At 36.9% G+C, this 24,719-nt stretch overlaps 1 protein-coding gene across 13 annotated transcripts in view; it reads left to right on the forward strand.

The window, feature by feature from the left end:
- The window catches only part of LOC307195594 (uncharacterized protein), a 920,801-nt gene extending 900,424 nt beyond the window's left edge, over positions 1–20,377 (forward strand). For all 13 annotated transcript variants that reach the window (XR_013830873.1, XR_013830874.1, XR_013830875.1 and 10 more), the window contains 3 exons: positions 11,805–11,908; positions 15,601–15,705; positions 19,104–20,377. The gene's annotated coding sequence lies outside the window, so the exon portion shown is untranslated. The remainder of the gene's footprint in view (positions 1–11,804; positions 11,909–15,600; positions 15,706–19,103) is intronic.
- Positions 20,378–24,719: the final 4,342 nt, after the last annotated feature.

Here is a 24,719-nt window from a genome sequence, read left to right on the forward strand (position 1 = left end):
GACATTATGCTACAACTGAAAATTAGTATTACAAAACCATGCTATGAAAAATATGGACGTATGGAAACTGATTTATTTTGATACTTTTACTGCATTTCTTCTAGTAAAAAGGAAACCTTAGTCTTTTTTTTGGTTGTTTTTGGCAATATATATATATATATATTTTTTTTTTTTTCCCAAGCCACACGGCTTGCGGGATCTTAGTTCCCTGACTAGGGATTGAACCTGGGCCCTCAGCAGTGAAAGCTAGAAATCCTAACCACTGGACCACCAGGGAATTCCCAGTAAAAAGGAAACTTTAGAACACACTCCAGAAGCCATAGAACACAGTAAAATATAACAATTAAAATTGTACTATCTAGACATAAATGCTATTAGTATTATTTTTCATTTTGTTCCAGGAAAAGATGGATAGATTATTTGATAGATAGATACACAGATATATAAACAGATATTACATAAATATAAACATAACTGTAATTATAGAGCTTATAGTTTGTTGTTTATTGTGTAATACTGATATTGAGTGAGAAGCAAAACAAAATTGAGGATAAGACAATGATAAGAAAAATAATAAGAGGAAAAATTAAGGAAATACTGAAACATTTTAACACTGGATTGGAGTAGTGGAATGTGGTTAATGTTTCTTTTCAGCTTTGCAAGAATTTTGTTCTTTTGTTTTGTTTTTGAGGATTCAATGAATATTTGTGATTTTGACTACCCAGATTCAAACACCCTTCCTCTTTGGAAGAATATCCCAGAATAAGTGGGAGGTAGGGTCTCCCACAACAGATGCTGAAAAGGGGTAGCTGGTACCTTCCCCAGCAACCTGGCATCTAATCCTTTAGGAGTGTGACATAGGCAGATCCCATTAGACATTCTTGTCCATGACTCTGAGACTTCGGGAGTGAGTAATTGGTGAATTTAAGTGACTGTGTAAAACAGAGGTATGGTCATGTGTCCAGGGGTAATAATGCCAGTAGCTACAAATTAATCAGACTCTTCTTGTGAGGAATTTTGGCTGTGCTGTACATATCTTGGGGTCTGTGGATGAGTGTCCGAGAGCTATGAACCAAACAAAACCATAGGCCACATATATTCTCTGCATACATGCATTTTTCTTCAAGAAGAATCCCTGGATTTCCTCAGATAGGCAAAGGATTTCATGACCCAGGATGGGCCAAGAGCCTTTGAGTAGGTCAGCATTACTGAGATGCCCTATTCATTTCTGAATTCCACCTATTCCTTAGAGGATATCTCTACAAGACATTAATGCTTAACAGGCTGAGGTTTGAATGAATTGTCATTGATCTATTGTTTTAGTCAACTAACGAGTCAAATGGACGAATTCATTTGTTCAATTACTTAAAAAAAAAAAAATGTGTTGCCACCTTCAATCTGCGGGCATGGTTTGGCAGAGGGCATACATGCAGAGGAGGCCTCAAGGACTTTCCAGGTCAGGGATACACACAGATGCATGAAGCCATTGCAGTCTTTTCCTCCTGGCAAAATGGCAAGCTAGATGTCCTGAAAATTTCCCACTACAAAACATCTAAATACTCCAGTTAAAATACATATAGCATCCTCTTGTGATGAATGACGTCACAAGATAGTAATAGAAATCCTCCAGGTCCAGAATGTAGGTGAGTCCTGTAGCCACCAGCAAACTATAGTCCTGGGTGGCCCCAAGCTTTGGCTTTAAAAGGCATGTGCAGAAGAAGAGAGACTTCTGTGGTCAATGGAAATCCAACACTGGGTTAACTCTGGGCTTTCCTGCAGTTATAAATATTGGATTCCTGGTGCTGCAAAAGTCGCCTTTCGACTGATATGTTTGGAGTTAAACAAGCCATTCAAACTCTTTATATCTCAAGTCCCCCACTAATAAAATTTTAATAACAATACTTTCATTACCTTTGCAGATATATAAAAATATTAATATATGTTACATCATTATATCTATATATGGACAGAATTCTTGCATCAGACTACCTAGTAGGCTCCAGATGGACTACCTTGGTATCAAGTCCTCACCCCAGGTCTGAACAACAGATCATCCATTTTATGCTTAAGGGATCACCTGGGCCTCTTTCCCCTGCAGGAGCTACAGGTAGGAATGCCTTAGAAGGAAGTGTAGAAGGAATTCTGAGGCTTTGTCTGTCCAACTAAGATGAATAAAGGGATAATTCCTAAAAAGAAATCTTTTCTCCATTATAAACGGGAGTGCAAGGAATAATTATTTCTTTTTATCTAAAAGAGTAACTTAAGCTCAATACTGTAATTCTTGAATTACAGTTTTCAAAGTCTAGTAAAAACAATAGAAAGAAAACACTTTTTATGCAATAGAGGATGCGTTACATGGCTTGATGTGTAGTTTAATATGTTATATTAAAAATATGACTTAGAAAACGAACCCCAATAGGCTGGGAAATGTGTGATGCGTCAGTCACTCATCCACATGAAAGCATGTGGATGTTAAGCAAAAGATAAAATATGTGACAATAGACTGAGTGGTGAGACTACCTAAGATTTGTATGTATTCTCTTTTGGGAAAGAGATAAAGGGAAATGACGAGAGTCTGTATAACATATTAACTTGATTTAAGACTAATAATTAGAAAGGGTAGCTGAATCATAGATTACAGTTAGAAATATCACAAAATTTGGATGGTTTGCAAGCACTAGCTATGAAAATATATTTATGAACATAGAGAGGTTACAGCTCTGAGTAGGCAATATCAAAATAAGATTAGGCTTTGAAAAATGTAAAGTAATGCATCTTGGATGAAAATTCACAGATAATCAGGGAAATGAAGCTACTGTACTTGGAAAGTGGTAATATTGAATGAAACCTGGGAGTGATAGTTACAGAAAATTAGTATGAGATTGCACGGGATGATATAGTGGTTTATAAAAACTGCTTGGGTAGCACATGCAGAGATAACACATCGTGAGTCAGAAAAGTGTGTCCATTTATGAAAACCTCAGCAGCAGAAGGGATGTCATCGTTCTGGAGGGAATTCAGAGAGAGCTACAAAAATGATTGAGAGGCTGGAAGGGCTGATGTGAGGTGAGATTAAAAAGAACTAAATATGTATGGCTTATCCAAATAGAGACTGTATCACACAAAATGGAAGGTGCTCCCATGCTGAGGAAAGGGAGGAAAGTTTTCAAGGAAGTTTAAGCAAAGCTTATTGGGAACATTCTGAGGAAAACTAAAAATGAAAAGTTAAGGTGAAATAAAGGCTCCCTTGTGGGTTAAGTAGAGAAAATAAATATAGCTTTCTGGTTCTCTAGCCCTATTTTCCTATTTGAAAATAATGCTGTAATCTCCTAGTCCTTCAGTTTCCACATTTTTAAAATCAGAAGTAATGATCCCTCTTTGGCAAACTTAAGAGTTTTGGCTGGTAAGATCAATTCTAGCCATATTCATTAAAATATTATTTAAAAAAATATTGAATACAATCCTTAGCATCTAGTATAACAGGATACAGATTTTTTTTTCAGTAATCGAGGCTTACTGAATAAAGTTAATCTAATAAAGTTAATCTAATAAATAAAGTTAATCTAACGTACAGTATACTTAATTTACTTATTATTACTTTGATTATTACTTAATAAATGTATTGAGTTAAACATAGGCGTGCAATAAGAAAACTTGAATTTATTATGGTTTCTGACATCAGTTTACAGCCTCACGGATAAGTAAACATGTATTCAAGTACATGGGAAAACTATGGTAATAGTTACAATAGAGGTTCAAAAAAGAGCAATTGAGATTCCAAAGGATCAAAAGGAGAATGTTTTGAGGTTGAGAAGAAGGAGGTGGCATTTGAACTGAGCTTTGAAGTGTAGGAGGAATTCAACAAGGAGGGATTGGAGGGGATTCAGGATTGAAGAGCCTATGACGGAAACCTGAGGGAGAATACAAAACTCATGGCAAAAGCCATGAGTGTCCGGGTGTGGCTGAAACAAGAGACCTGGAAAAGTATGGCCTAACACAAATCTGGACAGGTGTGCTCTCACTCACTGGAGAAGGACCACGGCTGGGACTCTGATGGGAGTTGAGACCATATATAGACCTAAGGTTTTCAAACAGTTTTTAGGCTTTCATCAAATAAAATCTCTAACAGAAGCCTCATCTATGGAACAGATAAAAGCAATGCTTCTCTGTTTGAAGTAGGTTTGAGGTCTAGACTCCTACCCTCCTGCATCCCTTGGATCTTCCTTCCTCCCCACTCCCAGAAGACCCCTAGGCCTCTCAAAAGACCCCTAGAAACTGTGGAGCAGCTTGAAAAATACAACTATTAGCAAAAGGAACAAACGAGGAATTTTTGAACAAGACAATGAAATGACCGGTATAGACCTTTAAACAAGTAACTGGGAAAAATGGAGAGGGTAGGTTGAATGAGGGGTAGGGACTGTATGAGTCTGAATCTAGGTGGTAACTAAAGAATAGAAAAGATGTGCCTTTGATATTATAAAATCAAACAGCAACTCTTCTTGATTTACAAAAAAAGACTAGTTGTAAGAAGCAGAATAGATAGTAACTCAGATTTTCCGAATGGATGACTGAGAACTTACAATGTCACTAACTGAAAGAGTGTGTGCATTTTTATTTAAAACATGATTTTGGTTTAAGTTTTGAATCTACTGTAGTCTCCCTTAGCATCTCTATTGTATACCAAGCCAACATACAATAATAAACTGTACTGGTTTAGAAGTTATAGACTGATGCAGTTCCTTTTTGTTGAATCTTGAATTACAGAATTCTGTCACCTGCACCAGAGGCGGAAGATGTATATAACAAGAATGGGATATCACTTTTTTAAGTGTATTCATTCATTCCTTCATTTGCTTGTTATGTATCATTCACTGATCATTTAAAGGATATCGCATACTACAGTAGATGCTAGGGTAATTGAAGTTTTAATTATTTACTTATATTTTGGATAGATTATGAACCTCTAAACTCCTCTTCCAAATAATCTTTAAGAATAATCCTTTCATGTTAATATTTTTACATAAATACAATATTTTTTCTGAACATTTCCTTATTTTTATACTTTAAATATAAAACAGTGACACATATTCACATGAGTATGAAAATTCTATTCCTAAATCAAGGCATTTGGATATGCTTTATTAAATGTACATATATTGGGAAATATTCCAATTAAGAGTTGAAATTCTCATTTGCTTTTAATGGGACTCTAGATTTTTAAATTTCATTCATCTTTATCAAGCCAAAAGCTAGGTTGGCTAATTCTATTTTGTATCAGACAAGCAATACTCAAGTTTATTTTGGGCTAATCTGAAATTTATAATTATTTAAGAGAAATCTATATCCTAAAAGAAACAGTAATGTGATCAGGGTGTTCATTTCACCTATAAATCTCAGCGCCATGATGTAGTCACTTCTTATTTTGTATGGCTAGAATAATTCGCAACAATATTGAAGGCTGAAATAAGTTTTAAAAAGAAATAACTACTATTAACATCTTCTAGACTATCTAATTAGAGAGGAGTTAAAAGTAAAGCGACAGCATTAGGTATATAACTTCTAATACATGTAAATGTGCAGAGCTATACATTTTTCATCTTATCTCATTTAATCCTCAAAACCTACATGGCAAGTAAAATCACCCATTTTATAAATGAAGAAATTGGAGTTAAGAAGATTTAACTTGCCCAAGGACACACATCTAGTAATTAATAGAGCAAGGTTTATAAATTTCCAAGTCCAAGTACCTTTCACTAAAAATGCACCCTACCAGTAAATAATAAAGAATTCATTAATAAGCATTTAATATCGTTGTCATTGGAGAAGGGGATAGGAATTGATACTTTATCACAAAAGTATCACAATTATCTTTCCTATCATATCTCTGCAATTGTCATTTACTACTACAATAGTATAGTCATACATAAATTTGACTTGATGTTTTCCTGCCCATTTTTTAAAGAGTTATCTCTGGGCTAATAGCCTTTTAGAAGAAAATCTTTCAATTTGGATTTCCTGTAGATGAGCATTTGCCAGAAATATTGATCATCTTAGTCATAATGTCTCAAAATTACCATATAAACTAATCAATATCTTCATCTCAATATTATACAAACTAATTAATAGTTTGAGAATACACATGTTCAAAGAATGTCAAATTCATTATAGATATTTGAGGGATTGGTCTGTAAACTATTTAGAAGTATTTACTCAGAAATGCACATCAAACTAGATCAAGGTGTGGATAAATAGGTTCTTAGAGAAGGTAATTGGAGGACTGGTACATTGACATTTACTGCCTAGAAAGCAGTTAATTATTCTTGTTTTTCTAAAGATGTTTTGCCAAGTAACTAGACCAAATAAAACAACAAAATACAGGCAGTCCCCAACTTACAATGGTTCAATTTAGGATTTTTTTACTTGCCAATGGTGCAAAAGTGATACCCTTTCACTAGAAACCATACATCAAATTCTGAATTTTGATCTTTTCCCAGGCTGGTGATACGCAATGCAAATTCTCGTGGTGCTGAGCGGTAGCAGGAGCTGCAGCTCAGGTCAGCCATGTGATCATGAGGGTACACAACTGATACACTGACAACCATCTGTGTCCATACATCTTTCCTGTTTTTCACTTAAGTATTCAGTAAATTACATGAGATATTCAACACTTTATTGTAAAAAAAAAGGCTTCATGTAGAGATGATTTTGCCCAGCTGTAGGCTAATATAAGTGTTCTGAGTATGTTTAAGTAAGGTAGGCCAGGCTAAGCTATGGTGTTTGGTAAGTTAGGTGTATTACATGCATTTTCATTTTACAATATTTTTTACTTATGATGAGTTTTGGGGGACATAACCGCATCATAAGTTGAGGAACATCTGTAGACTTTCCTCTTTGTAGAAATTGCCAGGAGTGCTTAAGTTCCGCCCCATGGGTCAAGATCTTAGCTCTGTGACTTCTTATCTACATGTCCTTGGTACGTTATTTAGTCTCTGTGTGTCTCAGTTTCTTCACATATAAGTAAAGATAACGTTATTGTCTAATTCCTAGAGTCATTTTGAGTATTAAACTAAAAGAGTTAATCCATATGAGTATGCAGTCCATATGGGTGGAAGTAGAAGAAATTAAGTATAGCTAGAGGGGAGAGAGTAATGAGTAGGGTGACACGGAAGCAGCTGGGCAGGAGCAGGGCCAGGCCATGTGCTCTGGAGGCCTAAATTCTTATCCCAAAGACCCGGAGAAAACCTCGAATCGTTTCAGGCAGGGACATAACATGATCAGCTCTATCATACAGGACTAATGTTGAAGCTCAGCAAAGAAGTTATGATGATGATTATTAAACTTGTTTTTTCTCTCTGGAACATATCAGGGTATCTGTTTAGCCATTTGTCATTTTGAAGTGGAATCTGGATCAGGTTCTGGTAGAGAAGCTCTGTTTCATACCTCTTAAAATAGAAAGACTCATCATTGTGTAGTATAAGGAAAAGAGAATAATTAAGAGAAAGGATAATAATGTATCTGAAGAAAAGACAAGTTAAAGCAGGAGGCTAATAGAAAAGGTAGTGTTAACTCGAGCCATCATATCTAGAAACATATGTATGTCTATGTGGTATTCTTTTATAAAAATGATGCCACATAATGCATCATTGTCAATTAGTAGGGAAAGAAAGAAAGGACAAAATTAAAGAATGGAAACATATATTGCTTATAAACATATATGCATACAGGAATAATAGATAATAGCATCTTTATCATGTTTTAGCGTATGAATCTAGTATTTGCATATCCATGGATTAAAATATATAATTAATAAAAGTTTGAAGTTTTATTAAAACTTTTAAAAGCATATGGCCTGAAACAAATTAATAAGTTTTTTCATATTTTAAATATATATCACTGTAGATGTGACTATATAATGCAACAGATAAACAGAAAAGAGTGTAATAAGGATATTAGAAGTAAATTGAATTGGGATAATTTTGCTCAAAAAAATAGGTATTTGGGGGCTTCCCTGGTGGCGCAGTGGTTGACAGTCCACCTGCCTATGCAGGGGACGCGGGCTCGTGCCCTGGTCAGGGAAGATCCCACATGCCTCGGAGCGGCTGGGCCCGTGAGCCATGGCCGCTGAGCCTGCGCGTCCGGAGACTGTGCTCCGCAACGGGAGAGGCCACAACAGTGAGAGGCCCGCGTACCACAAAAAAAAAAAAAAAAAAAAAAAAAAGAAAAAGGTATTTGGGTTTCCAGAGGAAGAAAGTGTTTCTGGTCAGCTAGATATCAGCCAAATCCATAACGAGCCAAGCACAGCTCCAATCTATCATCTGGAGTGCACTAGTGCAGAGCCCTAGCCTAGCCAAAAGTTGAGTATAAAATGTACTCCTGATTCCTCTCCAACATTTTGCCCTCTGCTTTGGCTAATGTTCATTTAGGTTAGATTGTCACTTTTTTTTTAAAGAAGAAAACATACTTCAATATAAAAATATTCTAGAGTAAGTTCTTTAAGAAATGCAAATGCTTCTAAAGTTCAAATTATACAGTTGGTTATGACTCTAGGTAACATATTTCAAAATATCATGTTATCTAATTATCTGAGTTTATCCAAGAAAGGTCTTTTTCTCTCCCTCTCTCTTTCTCCCTCCCTTTCTCCCTCCCTTCCTCCCTCCCTCCCTTCCTTCTCTCCCTCCCTTCCCTCCTTCCTTCTTTCATCCCTTTCTTCCTTTCTCCCTTCCTTCCTTCTTTCCTTCCTCCCTCTCTTTCTTTCCCTCCCTCCCTCCCTTTCTTTCTTTTTCTTTCTTTCTTCCTTCCCTCTTTCTCTTCCCCTCGTCCCCTTCCTGCTTCCCTGCTTCCCTTCCTCCCTTTCTTTCTTTTTCTTCCTGTCTCTTTTTTTCTTTCCTTGGCTAAACTAACCAGGTGGTTGTTGGTTTCTTCCTGTTCATAGACCACAGTCTAACAGAACGTGCATTCTGATTAATAAATAAAAGCTAATTTATCATTGAGGGGTTTTTTGGTTTACATTTTTTACAGCCAGTTCTAGTCACTACATTGCTTTGTCTTATGTTATCAGTTTAGAGAACACAGGAGACCAACCTTAAACCACTATTTTTGTCTAATACTATATATATAATCTAGGTCTTCAGACTCAACTAATTATTATATTAAGGAAACTGATCATGGGAGATGACTCCATAAAACATTATAGAATTGGATATTTCCCTAACAGAAGCACCTAATGTTTCTGCAGAAGGCATATCATGATTGCATGGTACTTCACAGATCATAGCAGTCCTAGAGTTTTTATATGATTTTATCTCATTCATTTCTTCTATATTAATTTGCTCACAAAACTATTGCATGCTAGCTATATATAAAATCAAAGATGTCCCAGATCTTAAAGAATTTATAGTCTTGTCACTTACTTGTTCCATAGACTATAAAATCTGCCTCTTATTATCTCAACCTGAGGCTTAAACATTTTAATGATTTAAATCAACAGTGTGGGAGTGCTGGGTAAAGTATTCTGAATCCATGATCTGAGTTGCTGACATAGTCTCTGTTCATCGACCCTTCCTAGTAAGGCCCATAATGTGCTGACAGTAGCTTGGTTTCTGGAGTCAGGTGAATCTGAGTTAGGATCCCAACTCTGTCTTTTAATACCTATATGAATGTGAGCAAATTGCTTAACTTCTCTGTGAGCCCATTTGTGATAGGGATTGGTCAGGCCCACCTTACAAGGTTGTGAGGAAAGTTACCTGAGAAGGTGCAGGTGAAACACAAAGGGCTGAGACTAGTGTGAGGTGACTGAGGCACTCACTGTGGGTACAAAAATTTTAGGAGAGAGTGGCACCAATAAATAAATAATATTTTAATTCAATATTTTAAAAATTCAAAGTGGGAAATTATGATTCATAGGCCAGCTGCCTGTTTTTGAAAAAAAAAAGATTTTATCAGAAACACAGTTGGGGCTTGGGTGAGGAAGTGAGTCAGGGTCATACAAGGGCAGGTTTAAATCCTGATTTTATTTAAAATGTTGATATTTTATTCATCCTTGTAGTAGGTAGAATCTTAAATAGCTGCCCCAAAATGTCCTTCCCGATCCCCAGTATGTGTAAACATGATGGGCTGTCATTCTCATGATTATGTTATGATATGTTGTGCTATGTTGTTATGTAATTTTATGTCCTGCTATGTTATGTTATGTTGTATGTCACAGTTGGCTTTAAGATAGGAAAATTATCTGGGTGGGCTTGATCTAATCACATGAGCCTTTAATCACAGAGAGCTTTCTCTGGCTGATGGTGAAAAAGGAAGGCAGGAGGCAGGGAGATTCTAAGTGTGGGAAGGATTCAACCTACCAGCACTGCATTTGAAGGCGTGAGCCACAAGCAAGTACTGGGGAGCAGCTACAAGGAATGAGCATAATCAATGGGTTGAGGCAACAAGGAAATGGAGACCTCAGTTTTACAACCACAGAGAATTGAGTTCTGCTATTAACAGAAAGGAGCTTGGACGAGAACCATGAGCTGCAATTTGATTTCAGCCTTGTGAGGTCCTAAGTAGTCCCAACCATGCCTGTGATGGGCTTCTGACCCACAGAAATTGAAATAATAAATGGTTATTGTTTTAAGCCATTAAATTTGCAGTAATTTGTATGCAACAATAGATTAATACAATTATGAATATCTTGCATTAATTTCTATTTTAAAATATATCATATTAAATTATCACTTATCTTGGTTATTGAGCTTTTTTGGTACCCTGTTAATTTTTGTACTTGAGTAGATTGTCTCATTTACCTACTCTACCCCTGATCTTTCAATGTTTGACTTCAAGTAGGTATACAATGCATGTTGTTATCTCTATTAGTTCACAGTGTCCTCCAACCTAGTCTTATTGATAAGGAATCTCCTTAATCTTCCCTATTCTTTCAAAGTTCCTCTTCTCCATCTGCCCTCCCCACCAATGGCCAGTATCTATACCTCCATACCCACATCAGAGCCACCTAGTCTTGGGACTAGCCAGATGAGTAGCTATTAAAGCAGTATCTTAAGGATATCATCAGATATCATGCCATGTAACTATTGGGTTGGCCAAAATGTTCGTTTGGGTTTTTCCGTAAGATGGAAAAAACCCAAACCAACTTTTTGGCCAACACAGTATTTTCTTTAAAAGTCGCCTTCCTCTCAAACAATTCAAAAGTATTTTCCTCCTGCATCCTTGGACATGTTTTTCATCATTTGGAATGGCACTTTGCATTCATATGAATACTAAAATTTACCCCCACTGATTTCACCTTTTGCTTGCTTGCTTTTAAAAATATTTTTGCTAAGTTTAGGGGATTTTGAACATGCGTGTTTGAGAAACATGAGTCTGGATATGGGAAGATAAGAACAAAAGTGGAAATGGCTAATAAATGTGCTCTCTGATCCAGATTACATGTGTCTGAGTTGTTAGATTAACTCTCGCTCAGGAGTTCCTACTTTACTACAAAAGGAAGAGAAGGAAAGTAGCCATAAGAATCATTCATAATCACCCACATTAATGACTGTTTTCACTATGATTGAATCATAGATATTTTATGTCTATAGAAAGTGGTCATTTTTACTGTGCTTGTTGATTCATAGTTGCATAACTAATCATGACAACTTTATTAATTGCTTATTATCAAGGGTTTTCTCTTTTATTAGAGAACAAGTGACTTCCTTCCCTTACACTGGTGTGTGTATACTTCTCTGTGTGGTAGAGATTAATGCAGAAAGCTTTGCAGGAGACTGCCTCATTGATTTTGTTGCCTTTATATTTGTCTTCTTTAGATGACTTCCACTAACATAGATGGAGGATGTATAGCCCATTTCAGTGGGACACCCAGGGCCCTGCCTATGGGGGTTGGAGTTCTAGCTTAAATTCAAGCAGCTGAGTAAGTAAGAGGTTAAAGGGATATTTTTAGAGAAATGAATGCATTGTATCATTGATTATATTTAAAGTCCCCATTGTAGCACTTCTTTGATGGAGGTACTTTATAAAGTATTAGTCCTTGTGTTTTGTATACCAATTAAAAAATGAATTGCCAACACTGATGTAATGATGTGTCTTGGAATTTAATTTAATGTTATAAAGAGTTGTACTTAAGTTCTATCTCTGGAATCTATGTGTTTAAATATCCCTATGCTTTATTTTCAAATTCTTCACATCTCACGTTAGCCAACCCACTGCTCTACGGTACAATTCAGAAATGTTTTCAAAACTCCATGTTGTTTTCATCCCATTATTGAGGTTGAAGTTTATTCTGAGATTTTTATGTAGAAAATTCTACTCTTAAACCTAAGTTAATCTAGCAGCATCAAAGGTAATGATGAATAAATGAAAGCCATCTCAGTTCATGGTACCTCCTTTTAGAGAAAACTCCCCAAAAAAAGTCTTTATTGAAGAAAAGTATCAAATCAGTACCTTAAGAGTCTTCTCTGCTATGATAGTGCATTGAATACCAGAAAGCTGATGGGGTAGTTTTAAAAAATGTCCTGACAGAGTCAAGGTGATGGCCATTTTTAGCTGCCCTGCTATCCATCACCTCTTTCAGCCAAGCATACTCCATCATATGCAACAGCCTCATGAATTTATGCATCAAGCTGTGCAGCCAGTCGTGCCGAGGGCGCTGGTGACAAGTGAAATTGCTGTGCGCCTCATTTAGCTGTTTATTGCGCCTGAGTACGTGTTGCAGCTGTCATCCCACGATGGGATGATAGTGCTCGTTAATAGACAAGACAGGCAAATAATGATGGAGGCCACAGCAAGAGAGGCTCATCTGCCAATGGGCTCTGAGCAATATCACAAACACCCACAAAGTTTTCCATCAAAAGCAGCTCTGTAAGGAAATAGAGAGGGCAGGGCTGTTCTTCATAGGACTAACAATGGAAATTAAACTTTTGAAAAAAGTGTAGCCCAGTGGATTGTGTAACTTAGGGCTGGCATTTGGGGTTCCACACTGTGTTTCCCTTTTAAAAGAATCACAGGATATTGGCCACACTCACCAAGAAGGTTTGCTACCAATATTCAAGTTGACTATATTCCTCCTACACACCATGGAATTAACCTTAACCCACTGAGCAGTCGGCCTTATTCTGCTGTCAACCATGGCTCCAAGAATTTGCGAATGTTATTTTTAAACTGTTTGAAGACTTGTTTCATACATTTAGGATTTGGGATTGCTATCTTTCAATTCTTCTCAGTGATTCAGTGGAAAGTAACTTGGAATAGAAATACTCTATCTTTAGATTTGAATGGAATTTTCTTTTGTATGAAATTGAATTATATTCAAGCATTCATATCTTGGCATATACGAAAGAGGCTCTTAATAAAATCTCTCCCAGATGAAAGTCTGTTAAACAACTGATTTTCATTTCCTTCCTTCCCTGAATGTGTGGTGCTTAATCTTATGGGTATTTTACAGTTGGTGATTAACAAGTGCCTAAGGTATGTGCTTAAATGTGAATCTTTATGATTTTCCCAACAGGTTATTCATTTTATAAGATTATGGAACTTAAAGAGTTAATTAACATGTTTGGTGTAATGAGATGAAACAAATTCTGACAATCCTCTGCAGGCTTTTATATACAATAGTAATACCCAAGAGAACTTGAATTCTATCTGTGCCACCTGGGTATTATTTTGAGTCTCAAATATAGAAACAAATATCAAGGTCCAAACTGTAAACTCAGAACAGAAATATTTATAGAAATTTATAATTTAATAGAAGAGCTGGGAAAACCCATAAGCATAAAAACTGAAAATCAAACATAAGAATAATCATTAAACACGCACACTATTTGGGAAATGGCTTTCTTGGATATGATAACATGTGGCCATGGTCTTTTTAATGGTATCTATCATACTATGAGGAAGGACTGCCAAGTTTAACAAAGACATTATCATTAATGAGCACGTCAAGAATCATAGAAAGTACTAACCAGGCCTACATAGCCCTTATTGGGATCCCAGAGCTATAACGAAGGAAAAAAACATTTCACCCTTTAGTGTGGCCTCCTCATTTCAAAGATGAGGAAACCAAATCCCAGAGAGGCCAAGTGACCTAGCAAGATCTGTGGTGAGTCACCTGCATCACCTGCAGTGAACTCAGGTCTCTGGTCCCCTAATGTCCTCTAGAGCTGCCTAGTCTGTGACATTCCCCACATCCTTGCTGTGACTGGCAGTGTGGGCTATTTTTTACTATTCATTAACAAATGTATTATTTGTATTTATATGTTACTTTGAAAGAATATTCTGATTTTTTTATCATTTATATATGCTTATTTCTTTAAAAATATAATATAGAGGAGGGGGGAATACAAAGTATCTAACAATAAGGCTAAAATAAGGGCTGTGTCATGAAAGAAAAGAGAGTTATAACCAAAAAGCTCAGACTAAGGAGAATTGCTAGATTTGAATATAAGATTCACCACTGATTTAAAAGGGTTGATTCATTCTTAAATGTGATCCTTGTCTTTGAGCCAAAACTTACTTCAGTGAGAATGGACCTTCAGTTTTATGATGGAAATAAATGAGAAAATACAAGTTAACTTGCAAAGAAAATAGTTTTATGATGCACATTTCAAGAACATACGTATTCGTAAAGTGAGGCCCATCTGTATTAATTATTTAAAGGTCCTTCCTTCTTTAGCACATTCATATCTGTGAATCTTCTGTTATTCAAAATGTAAAACAAAAATCATTAAAAAAAACTCTCCACTGGGTATCTTGATGCAGACATATCTATTGTCTTAGATGTCTTTGCTAAACACTCAGTATACAGGGCAATGTATATTCTACAATAATTAATTTGGATGCACGGTAGACATCATTATCCAGGAGGTACAAAATCACATTTGGATTATACATTGCAGTAATGATTTAGCTCAGAGTCTTAATGTAAAATCCCATGGACCAACATGTAATAAATTTATGTACTTGATTTCCTGTCCCTGTTTTGTGCTTACTATGGAATAATACAGTGGGAGCTATATTATTCTGTTCCTTTGCTTTTTCAAAAATAAAAACAACAAAAATATTTCTGGGTTTTTTTTGGCATTTACAGAATGGTCAGCAAATTTGACTATGTTGACTCCTTTTTCTTAATGAAATGGAAAAGAGATGTGTGTTATACATACACACACAAAGTTTTATTAATGTTTCATAAAATGGTTGCTACAATCAAAGGAACTGCTCTGAAAATTAAATTACTGGGCTGACTCTGAAAATCAGCATAATATGCTCTGTTTAATTCAGTCATGCTAAGATGTTAGATTCTCCTTCATTCTCTCAGCTTTCTCTCTCCTTCACCTGGGGGCATCTGCTGATGAGTCTCTTCTAGAGGTTGTTTAATGACTATTTTACAGGAACTGTCAGCTTTCTAAAGCCCAGTGGCATTGGGCGTCACTGTATTACCAGCCTTTTTATACAGTTTGCCTGACTGTAAATCGGAGGTTTAAAAGTACAAGAAAAGCTCCTATTTGATTTAATGACTGACTGATGCAGGTTGATTAATCTTTCTATGCTCAGATGTTTTACACACAAAGGTCATCTATTGTTTGTTTATACTCACTTTTCTGATTTTAGAAACACAAGAAATAAGAAGACCATTTTGAGAAGAGCAGATAGTCACCTTAAGAAAAATCCCTATCATACGCACTCTGGGATTTGGACTCAAATCCTAATTATACAGTAAGTGAAATGAACACAACCTTTACATTAACCTAATGTAAAGCTGCAAAACCGTGATACCTGCTCAATTTGGTTAAAGAAATTGAAGATGGTGGCTTTTTTTTTTAATTTTTTATTTTGGCAGGAGGGGTTATTTGTAACATTTGACAAAGTAGATCTTTTTGAATATCTAAAGAAAAATATTATTTTCCTCCCCAGTCCTTACCCCTTTTTAAAAAACCAAACAAGAATCTTTTTAGCAGTATCTTTATTTTATTTAGGGCATTACTTCTATTCAACATTAGGGGTTCTACTTAATTAATTTTTTAGATTGAAAATGTATCCTTTTTTTCAAATTAGATTAATTCATTATAGTCTTGAATATAATACAAATTCTTGCTTCTTGAATTTTAACATGAGTACTCAGAGCATCCATCAAATTATTTTTGTCAGTATTAATTTTTGATCAAGGGATAATTTCTTTGATCAAAGAGGAGCCTAAGATCACAAAAAGCAGAACACAGAAGGTAACGCTGAGGAAATATTCAAAAGGTTGTAAATCTACTTTTAAAAGTTAAGACAACGTATCAGAGTTATTCTTCAACCAAGCAAAATATTATCTAACCATTGGTTCCTCCAAACAAATGCAATGGAACAATGATTCCGGCACTTTTTCCTGAGTGCAGGCTTCCTACTGTGGTGACTACATGAGAATAAGACCCAAGGGCAGATGTGGCATACAGTGAGCAAGGATGGTTGTACATGCCTCCCCCTCCTTTTGAGAGTGAGAATAGTATAAACACTGAAGAAAAAAAATAGAATTTCTGCTATTGCCAAGCAATTCAGCGTATTAAAAAGCCACATAAGTAAGCTTAAGACTGTTTTCTGTTTGAATCTCAAGTTCATATCCTACTATCAAATGGCCATAGAACAACCATACATACAAAAACGATGCGTAAAATTCTGGCAGTTTTTCTTAACATATTCTTTGACAGACATTTCTATGGACAAATGTAGGAGGAGAAGGAATGACTGACTGGCACTGTCTGATAGCACTTGCAGAGCATCACGTAGCTGCTCGGAGGCATAGCTCAATTGCCTCTCCTTGGGAAGTTCCAGGACTTCTTTTACTGTACAGCTCCTTCCTTGGGCTTTTGCTGCCCTGAATGGTATTTGTTTGTTTACATGGTGCTCTTTCTCTGGAGGTTTGTCCTCACAAGGGCTGGGCCAGTTTTATATTTATCTTAACAAATCTCAAACATCCCAGTGCCTAGGGCAAGGTTGGGCATAAGATAAGCATTCAATAAGTGTTGCCTACATTAAGTAACCAAGTTAGAGTGTGTTCTGTGTTCAGTAGAGAACTTACTAAGGTATTCTAAATATTAACTTCCTCATTGAAATTCAGACTGCCTCCTCCTGCTAAGCATGAAGGAGCGGTGAGATTGGACATGGAGATGGAGGTTCAAGTCTCAGCTTTGCCAGTATGTGACTACCAAGCAAGGCACTTAAACTTGAGATTCTTCCATTTCTTATCTGTAAAACTCAGGATTGGGTATCTCTCTGAGATCCTTGACAGCCAGGATAACTCTGATTCTTACACCCCTGCTATTCTCATATGTGGCCAGCCATTTTCTTTTAGTCTACTTGCAAGTCTAAGTTATTGGGTTGGCCAAAAAGTTCATTTGGGTTTTTCCATAAGATGTTATGGAAATATTACACTAACAGCAAACATTTACTAAGTATTTACCTGTGACAGTGATATTAGGTTTGTGACATTAATATTCTCTCCTCTAATTCTCACAAAAGTCCTATAAATTAAGTTTTTACATCTAGTGAATCTGAAGCTCAGAAAGACTGCTTGTCTGAGGGATCATATTAGCCACAAGCGGCATAGATGAGGTTCACGCCTTGGTCTCTCTTAAAGATGATTTTCCTGCTCTTTCCTTTCTGCTGCCTAATTCTATCTGGGGCTCATTCCTTCCTGGACTTCCAAAAGGATAGTACTGTAATATTTTAAATAGTATTCCTGAGGGAAAAAGCAGGACCCTATGTGCAAAGACCGATTTATTATGATTCAAATACTCTGAGGTGTATTGTTATCAGAAGTGATAAGGGTCCTCTGATTCCCCCATATCTTTTCTCATCCTCTGGTGGCCAATGTTATGCATTTTCAAAACAGCTGGCCAATGGACTCAGTGGCCATAAAATAGAGCTCAGCAAGCTGCTCACACAAGGACTGAACTTGTGACCTCTGCATCATTTTCATCACACCCCAAGCAATTGAATTAAATAGCCAAAGACAAGTCTAACAAACACTGCATGGAATGAAACACAACCGCAGAGATGTGGACATATTTATCATTCAATCCATTTATATCTCAGTTCATATCGATAGTTTAATTTAGACTAGTACTTTGTAAAACAGTGCACTAGGAACTGCAGAATAGATGCAGAGTCTGGACCTCTAGAGCTTAAAGTGTGAGGAGGGAGGCAGTAACAAGTGTGTGGACGAACACAGGTCCTAAGAGAGGACAAGCCAAGTGCCATGGAGGTACAAAGCCAGAAGAACTCTCACCCAGATGTAAGGTAATAGCAAAAGCTTTGTGTGGTGACCCCGATAATCTCTCACTCCATCCCAGTGCCTTTCCACATCTACGGAATCCTTTAAGGTCAGGAATAACCCCCAAGTTATCACACCAAAATGACCTCTTAGCAGCTCCTTAGCTCTCATAGCTTCTTGAAACTTTAGTCCTTGTAATGGCTCTGGCTCGACTTTAATCCTCTCTATATTGCGATCTTGTTTTTATCTAACCCCAACAGATCCAAGTGATTCCCAGTTTGTTCTTTCTTTCACTGGTTCCTTCATCCTGTGGGTACTAACTGGGCCTTGTCTTTGATTTTGCTTTCGCCCCCTAACTCTTTTAGTCCACCTGTACTGCATTATACTGACAGCCCTGCTACAGTTACTATCTGGGTTCCCTGAAGGCTTTGCTCCACTCTGTTCTCTCCAGCTTTCAAAGAGCCCAGAGATTTCCATTTTAATCCTTTTGGGATGCTACAGTACTGACTGCCTTGAAACAAGTGTTCCAGAATCTATAGAATATTTTGAAGAGATGAAGTTAACACTTTATTTTAAATGCAGTAAACCAGGAACTGTGAGCTAAGGATTTAACCCAGATTTAGCTTGACCAGCAAGCAGAGACCTACAGACTTTCAGCTACTGGGTAAGGAACTAACAGGGAACAGAGTGTCAGGAAGTGGCTTCCTCTTCTTCAGTGCAATGGACCAAATCCTGATCCCCAACATGATGGAGATGGAAGTGAGGGCCTTTGGGAGATAATTAGGTCATGAGGGTAGAGGTCTCTCGTGAATGGGATTAGTCGCCAAAGAGCTCTCTTGCCCTCTTTCCATCATGTAAGGATACACAGAGAAGAAGGAAGTCTGCAACACAGAAAAGGGACCTGACCAGAACCCAGCCATGCTGGTACCCTGAACTCAGACTTCCAGCCTCCAGAACTGTGAGCAATCAATTTCTTTTGTTTATAAGCCATCCAGGCTATGGCACTTTGTTACAGGTGACCAAATGGACTAAGACACTCATGAATCTTCAACCTCTCCTCCTCTACTGGCGTTTTCTTTAAAGTCCCTCTAAGTCTGAGATTCAGCAAGATGCAGTGTCAACTAAACTGAGCATATGGGAGAATGTGATGATTTGTTTTATTGCTTCTATTGTCTACAAATCTGTTGTTTCCTTCTAGGAATTCAGTCCATAAAATGAGAGGGTTTTTTTGTTTTGTTTTGTTTTGCGGTACACGGGCCTCTCACTGTTGTGGCCTCTCCCGTTGCGGAGCACAGGCTCCGGACACACAGACTCAGCGGCCATGGCTCACGGGCCCAGCTGCTCCGCGGCATGTGGGATCTTCCCGGACCGGGGCACGAACCCATGTCCCCTGCATCGGCAGGCGGACTCTCAACCACTGCGCCACCAGGGAAGCCCTGAGAGGGTTTTTTTTTAAACCGCCAAAAGAAAGATTTTTAATTAATAGAGTTTAGAAAAATAAAAGTGCCCACTATTATTGTACAGGAAATAGTAATTAATGCAGTAGCCTATCAATGCCAGCTCTTAAGTTAGTATCCCCAGCAAGCTACATATAGTATTTATAATTTACTTCAACTTCATTATTACTATATGTACCGAAATTCTTAGAGTAATCTCAATCTTCATTATAGACAACTTCAATGTTCTATCTTAATATATATTATATTTGGGATCCAGTTTAGGCAGGTCATGCCCCTGAGTATGCTTAAATGTTATTCTAAGATTTCTGTGAAATAACACTGACTAAAAACAAATCTATAACATTTTATAAAGGATGAATTCCTACCAGTAATTGCATATCAAACACAGTATAATTGAACCCCCATTTACTAGAAAATTGTTCTCCATTGCTTTGACAACAGAATTTGGGGACCTTCTGAAGTTCCTCTCCACCGTTTTCCCCATAAAGTTTCAATGAGTTTAACAGATTGTCTAGATCTGTAATGATGACTGGAACAGGAAATTCAGACAGCAAAAGAGGTTGCTTCTTAGGCTTACTGCCAGATTTTGAAAACCACTATAACAAGTCGTTTCTGCCAAGTAAGTGCAATCTGAATGCTGGCTAAAACATTCTAAAAAAATGGAAAAAAAAACCCATGCTGACTAATAGGCGCTAATGTGTGAATAATAATTAGTGCAATTAAGTGAGTGGTGCTGTGCGGGTGAAATTTTCAGAATACAAAACATTAATGTAGAGCTTTACATATATGTAAACAAAGCTTTAAAATGGGCCAAAGTGAGCTGTGATATATGGAAATGTTTATGGGTCAGTATAACAATTGTGGAATTTTCATTGCAGGTATGTTAATCTAAGGTATAGAAATTCTATGAATGTAAATTAGTGTTATGACCTTATAAAGTCCTCAGAGATTATGTCTATATCTATACCTATATCTGTGGCTATAACCCTACAAATGGAAAACAGGTTTTGAAGTCTGACATAAGGTGTAGTAACACTAAATTAATGTGCATGCAGGGAGATCAGCTCAGTGCTTTGTGACCACCTAGAGGGGTGGGATAGGGAGGGTGGGAGGGAGGGAGATGCAAGAGGGAAGAGATATGGGAACATATGTACATGTATAACTGATTCACTTTGTTATAAAGCAGAAACTGACACACCATTGTAAAGCAATTATACTCTAATAAAGATGTTAAAAAAAGAATTAGTATGAGAAATTAACTGTAAAATATCAATAATTTTTATAGCAACATTTTAAAGTGATAATATTTTGCATGTCTTGGGTTAAATAGATTTTTAAAATTAAAAACAAATAAAAAATTAATTAATGTGCATGGAATTAGAAAAAATTCACATATATGAAACCACACTAGCTAGATGACTACTAAGATAGCTATTTATCCCTGCCTACCTCCTGGTCACCTTCCCTCCAATCCATCTATGCTTCTATTTTTAAATCTGTCTATATGTCTCCTATCTGTGTCTCTCTGTCTCTGTCTTTCTCTCTTCCTCCACCTATAATTTATCTGAATATATAGGACCAGTTTTTCAGTAAATAGTATGGAATTATAGCTGAGAATCACCATGGGCTTAGTTCATCTAACACAGAGAATAAATTATTATTCTTAGAAATACTGCTGTATCAAGGTCAGGGTTGAGGTCATCTACAAGGCAATGTAGAGGATAGCATATAATTTACTAGCCAGAATCACTCACAGCTGTTGGTGTGTTGGGGGGATGGGAATCTTTCTTTTAGAAATCTATACTCATTTAGCTTTCAGAAACAAATGCTTTTAAGAGTATAAAAAAATTCTGTGTTGTGAGCTTAATTAAGAAGCATCAAATTGCCCACTTCTTTTGTTCACTTTGGAAAATATATTTAGTAGCTGATGATTAGCAACCTGTGTGTTTATTCAACAGGAATAAGGAACTCTAAATCAACATGTTCTAATGCGCTGTCCTTCGCAAATGAAGATGACGCTATCGATTCACAATCAACGGGCATACATTTACTTTTTCTTTCTTTTAGGGGGCTAAAAGTATCGCTGATGAGTAGACTATAATCCCCAGTTTCTTACCTTGTCTAATTTGTGACCAACAGCTTTAATTTAAGAAATAGCTGCTCAGGACAAAACAAGTAGCTCTTGATTGTGAAACAGAGTTGTTTTGTTGTTGCTGCTCCCTGTACAAAGTGACCTGGAGGGCTTTTAATTAGTTCAGATACTCATAGGTTTCTGTGTTTCAGAATGTTTTTATTTGATGGTCTCATTCATCACTACTACTTGTTATATATTCTCTCTACATGCTCTGTACAGCTAGGAGTGTGCCTCTGAAGTAAAGAACACAAAAAATGGGGCTAGCAGGAAAGAGTCTAAAAAATATTAAAGTCAGATACCCTAGAGGTGAAATTGATCTGGGTCTGCAAACGTGGTAAGTAAGAGCACGGTCTGAACTCTGTAAACTCGACTCAAGATTTAAGCCCATCTTTATCATTTCACTCAAATTTCAAAATATTATGAAGAGTCCCCTTGGTTGACGGATCCTGTTTCTCTGCTCTCTAACATGTGTCTTTCTGTCTCTTCCTTCAATAAACATGGCTCTAAGCAAAAGAGGTTTAAAGACGAACTAAATAGGGCCCCCACTTCTCCAGCGGGATATACTGACAAATAAATAGGTAATTGTCTAATATATATGTAAAGAGTCACAAGTACAGATAGAAGGGATACTCAATCCATGCTGCAAGTAGAAGGGAATTAAGAAGATGGAGTGCTAGGAAGAGCTTCTTAGGGAGCTGTTTCTGTTATCCCTGAATTTCAAAGCTCTCCTTCTCTACTGATATTTTCCCTGTACTCTGTAAGCATGCTCAAGTTTTTCCCTCACTAAAAGAAAGGAAAATCTCATCAGCCCGGTGTTTCTCTCTAACAAGTGCCCAGCTCTTCCCACTCTCTCAGTCAGCCAGCTTGCTTCCGTGTGTGGTTTACACTGCCTCTGCTTTCAATCACACCACTTAACTAAAACTTTTCTAACTTGGTCAGTTTTGAACCTTCTTTCTTTTTAGAAACTCTTTATTTGCAGGAATTCCTTGGCATAGTTCATTCCAGTTTCTTCTCTTATCTTTCTCTTGATGCCAAATCCTTTCCTCTGCTCCCATTTTAAAAACCAGTGTTCTGGGATTCCCTGGTGGCGCAGTGGTTGGGAGTCCGCCTGCCGTTGCAGGGGACACGGGTTCGTGCCCCGGTCCGGGAAGATCCCACGTGCCGCGGAGCGGCTGGGCCCGTGAGCCATGGCCGCTGAGCCTGCACGTCCGGAGCCTGTGCTCCGCAAAGGGAGAGGCCACAACAGTGAGAGGCCCGCGTACGGAAAAAAAAAAAAAGAAACAAAAAAAAACCCCAGTGTTCTTGGGCTCCCTCTGTGGTTGATTGCTCTGCACATTGTCCATAGTGATGTGTGTGTGTTGGGGGTAGGGGTTAGGGGTGAGGGCAGGGGGGCTGTCTCATCCATGCTCAAGGTTATAACTACAACTTATATACTTATATCTGCCATCTCTAGCCCTAGGGTGTTCTCTGAGTTTCAGAATTGAATATAAATGTTACGAGATATTTCTCCTTGGCTGTGCCAGAGATATTTCCACATTTTCAAAATGGTCCAAAATTTCTCTCATCATTTCTTCCTCCGTCTACCCTATTCATGTCAAAACTTACTGCTCCTTAGGATGTTTCTAACTCAGAGTACTAGGGGTCATTCTAAAATTCCCTTCTTCCTCCCTCCCTTCCACTCTGCTTTCCTTCCTTCCTTCCTTCCTTCCTTCTTTCCTTCCTTCCTTCCTTCCTTCCTTCCTTCCCTTACAGACCCTCATCAAGTCCTTCTAAGTTTACCTCATAAACATTTCTCAACTCTTTTTCCTCCTTGGCCCAGTTAGTGCCTTTTAACTTTCTGGGCTTCTCTTGTGACACAGGAGGTAGGGACACAGGACTTTGCTAATGCAAACTTCAAGGATTATACTACTTAAATTGTAGCAAATTTTATTAAGTGCACTAATGGAAATCATATTTTTAAATTTGTTTGTAAATCTTCAAAATTATCAATGTGTGAAGGCAATCTGTTCTTCACACTTTATCCTTGAAAGTTGATATTAGCCCTCTGAAAGCACCTAAAAGGACTGAGGTAATGATAAATGAGAAAATGAATCCCTGGAATAATAATTAAAATAGCACCCAACTGAAAGATCATGGCAAAACATGCCATGACAGGTAGTGGAAATTAAAAACCAAAATTAATCAAAATATGAAATAAGCACCAATAATTAAGAACCCTTACAAAAATTAAAGATAGTGACTCCTTTAATGATGAAAGAAGCCTTAAATGTATGCGTATGATACATTATAACACAACCTGCTACTTGGTGGCAACCAGTTCACAAATATTCATGTAGGAAGAACAGAGGAAATGTTTCTTATATCTTGAAAGCTGAATCTAAATAAAAGCAAACTAATAAGCAAGTCTGATGACAGTTTTCTCTTCAGCATTATATAAATTAAAATTTTTAATTTTATTTCTTATATTGACTACAGAAAAGCACTTTGGGGAAAAAAATCGAGATGATTTTACCTTAGAATTAAATAGAAAAGCCTTTGAAGTGGGAAGTATATGAAGTAGTTTGACCTTTACAGTATTTTTCATCTTTAGAAATATTTCACTAAAATATTTTTAGAAAGTAGGACTTGAAAACATGAAGTTGATAACATCCTTAAACAGAGTAAATATTAACTGTATATGGAATAGAAATAGGTAACAGTTTGAGTTGGAGGGAGGCAATGATAAAAGTATCTGATAACCAAAAGCAGAAGGATAAGGAAATAAGAAATAAAACTGAATAAAGGTGAAAAATAAACTTAAAAGATAATGTGGCTTTTTAAAATAAATAAAATTGCTTTTAAACTATTACTTTATTTCAATGTTGAGCTTTATTGGTAAAAA

Source organism: Stenella coeruleoalba (assembly GCF_951394435.1).
Source record: "Stenella coeruleoalba genome assembly, chromosome: 12".
NCBI lineage: Eukaryota > Metazoa > Chordata > Mammalia > Artiodactyla > Delphinidae > Stenella > Stenella coeruleoalba.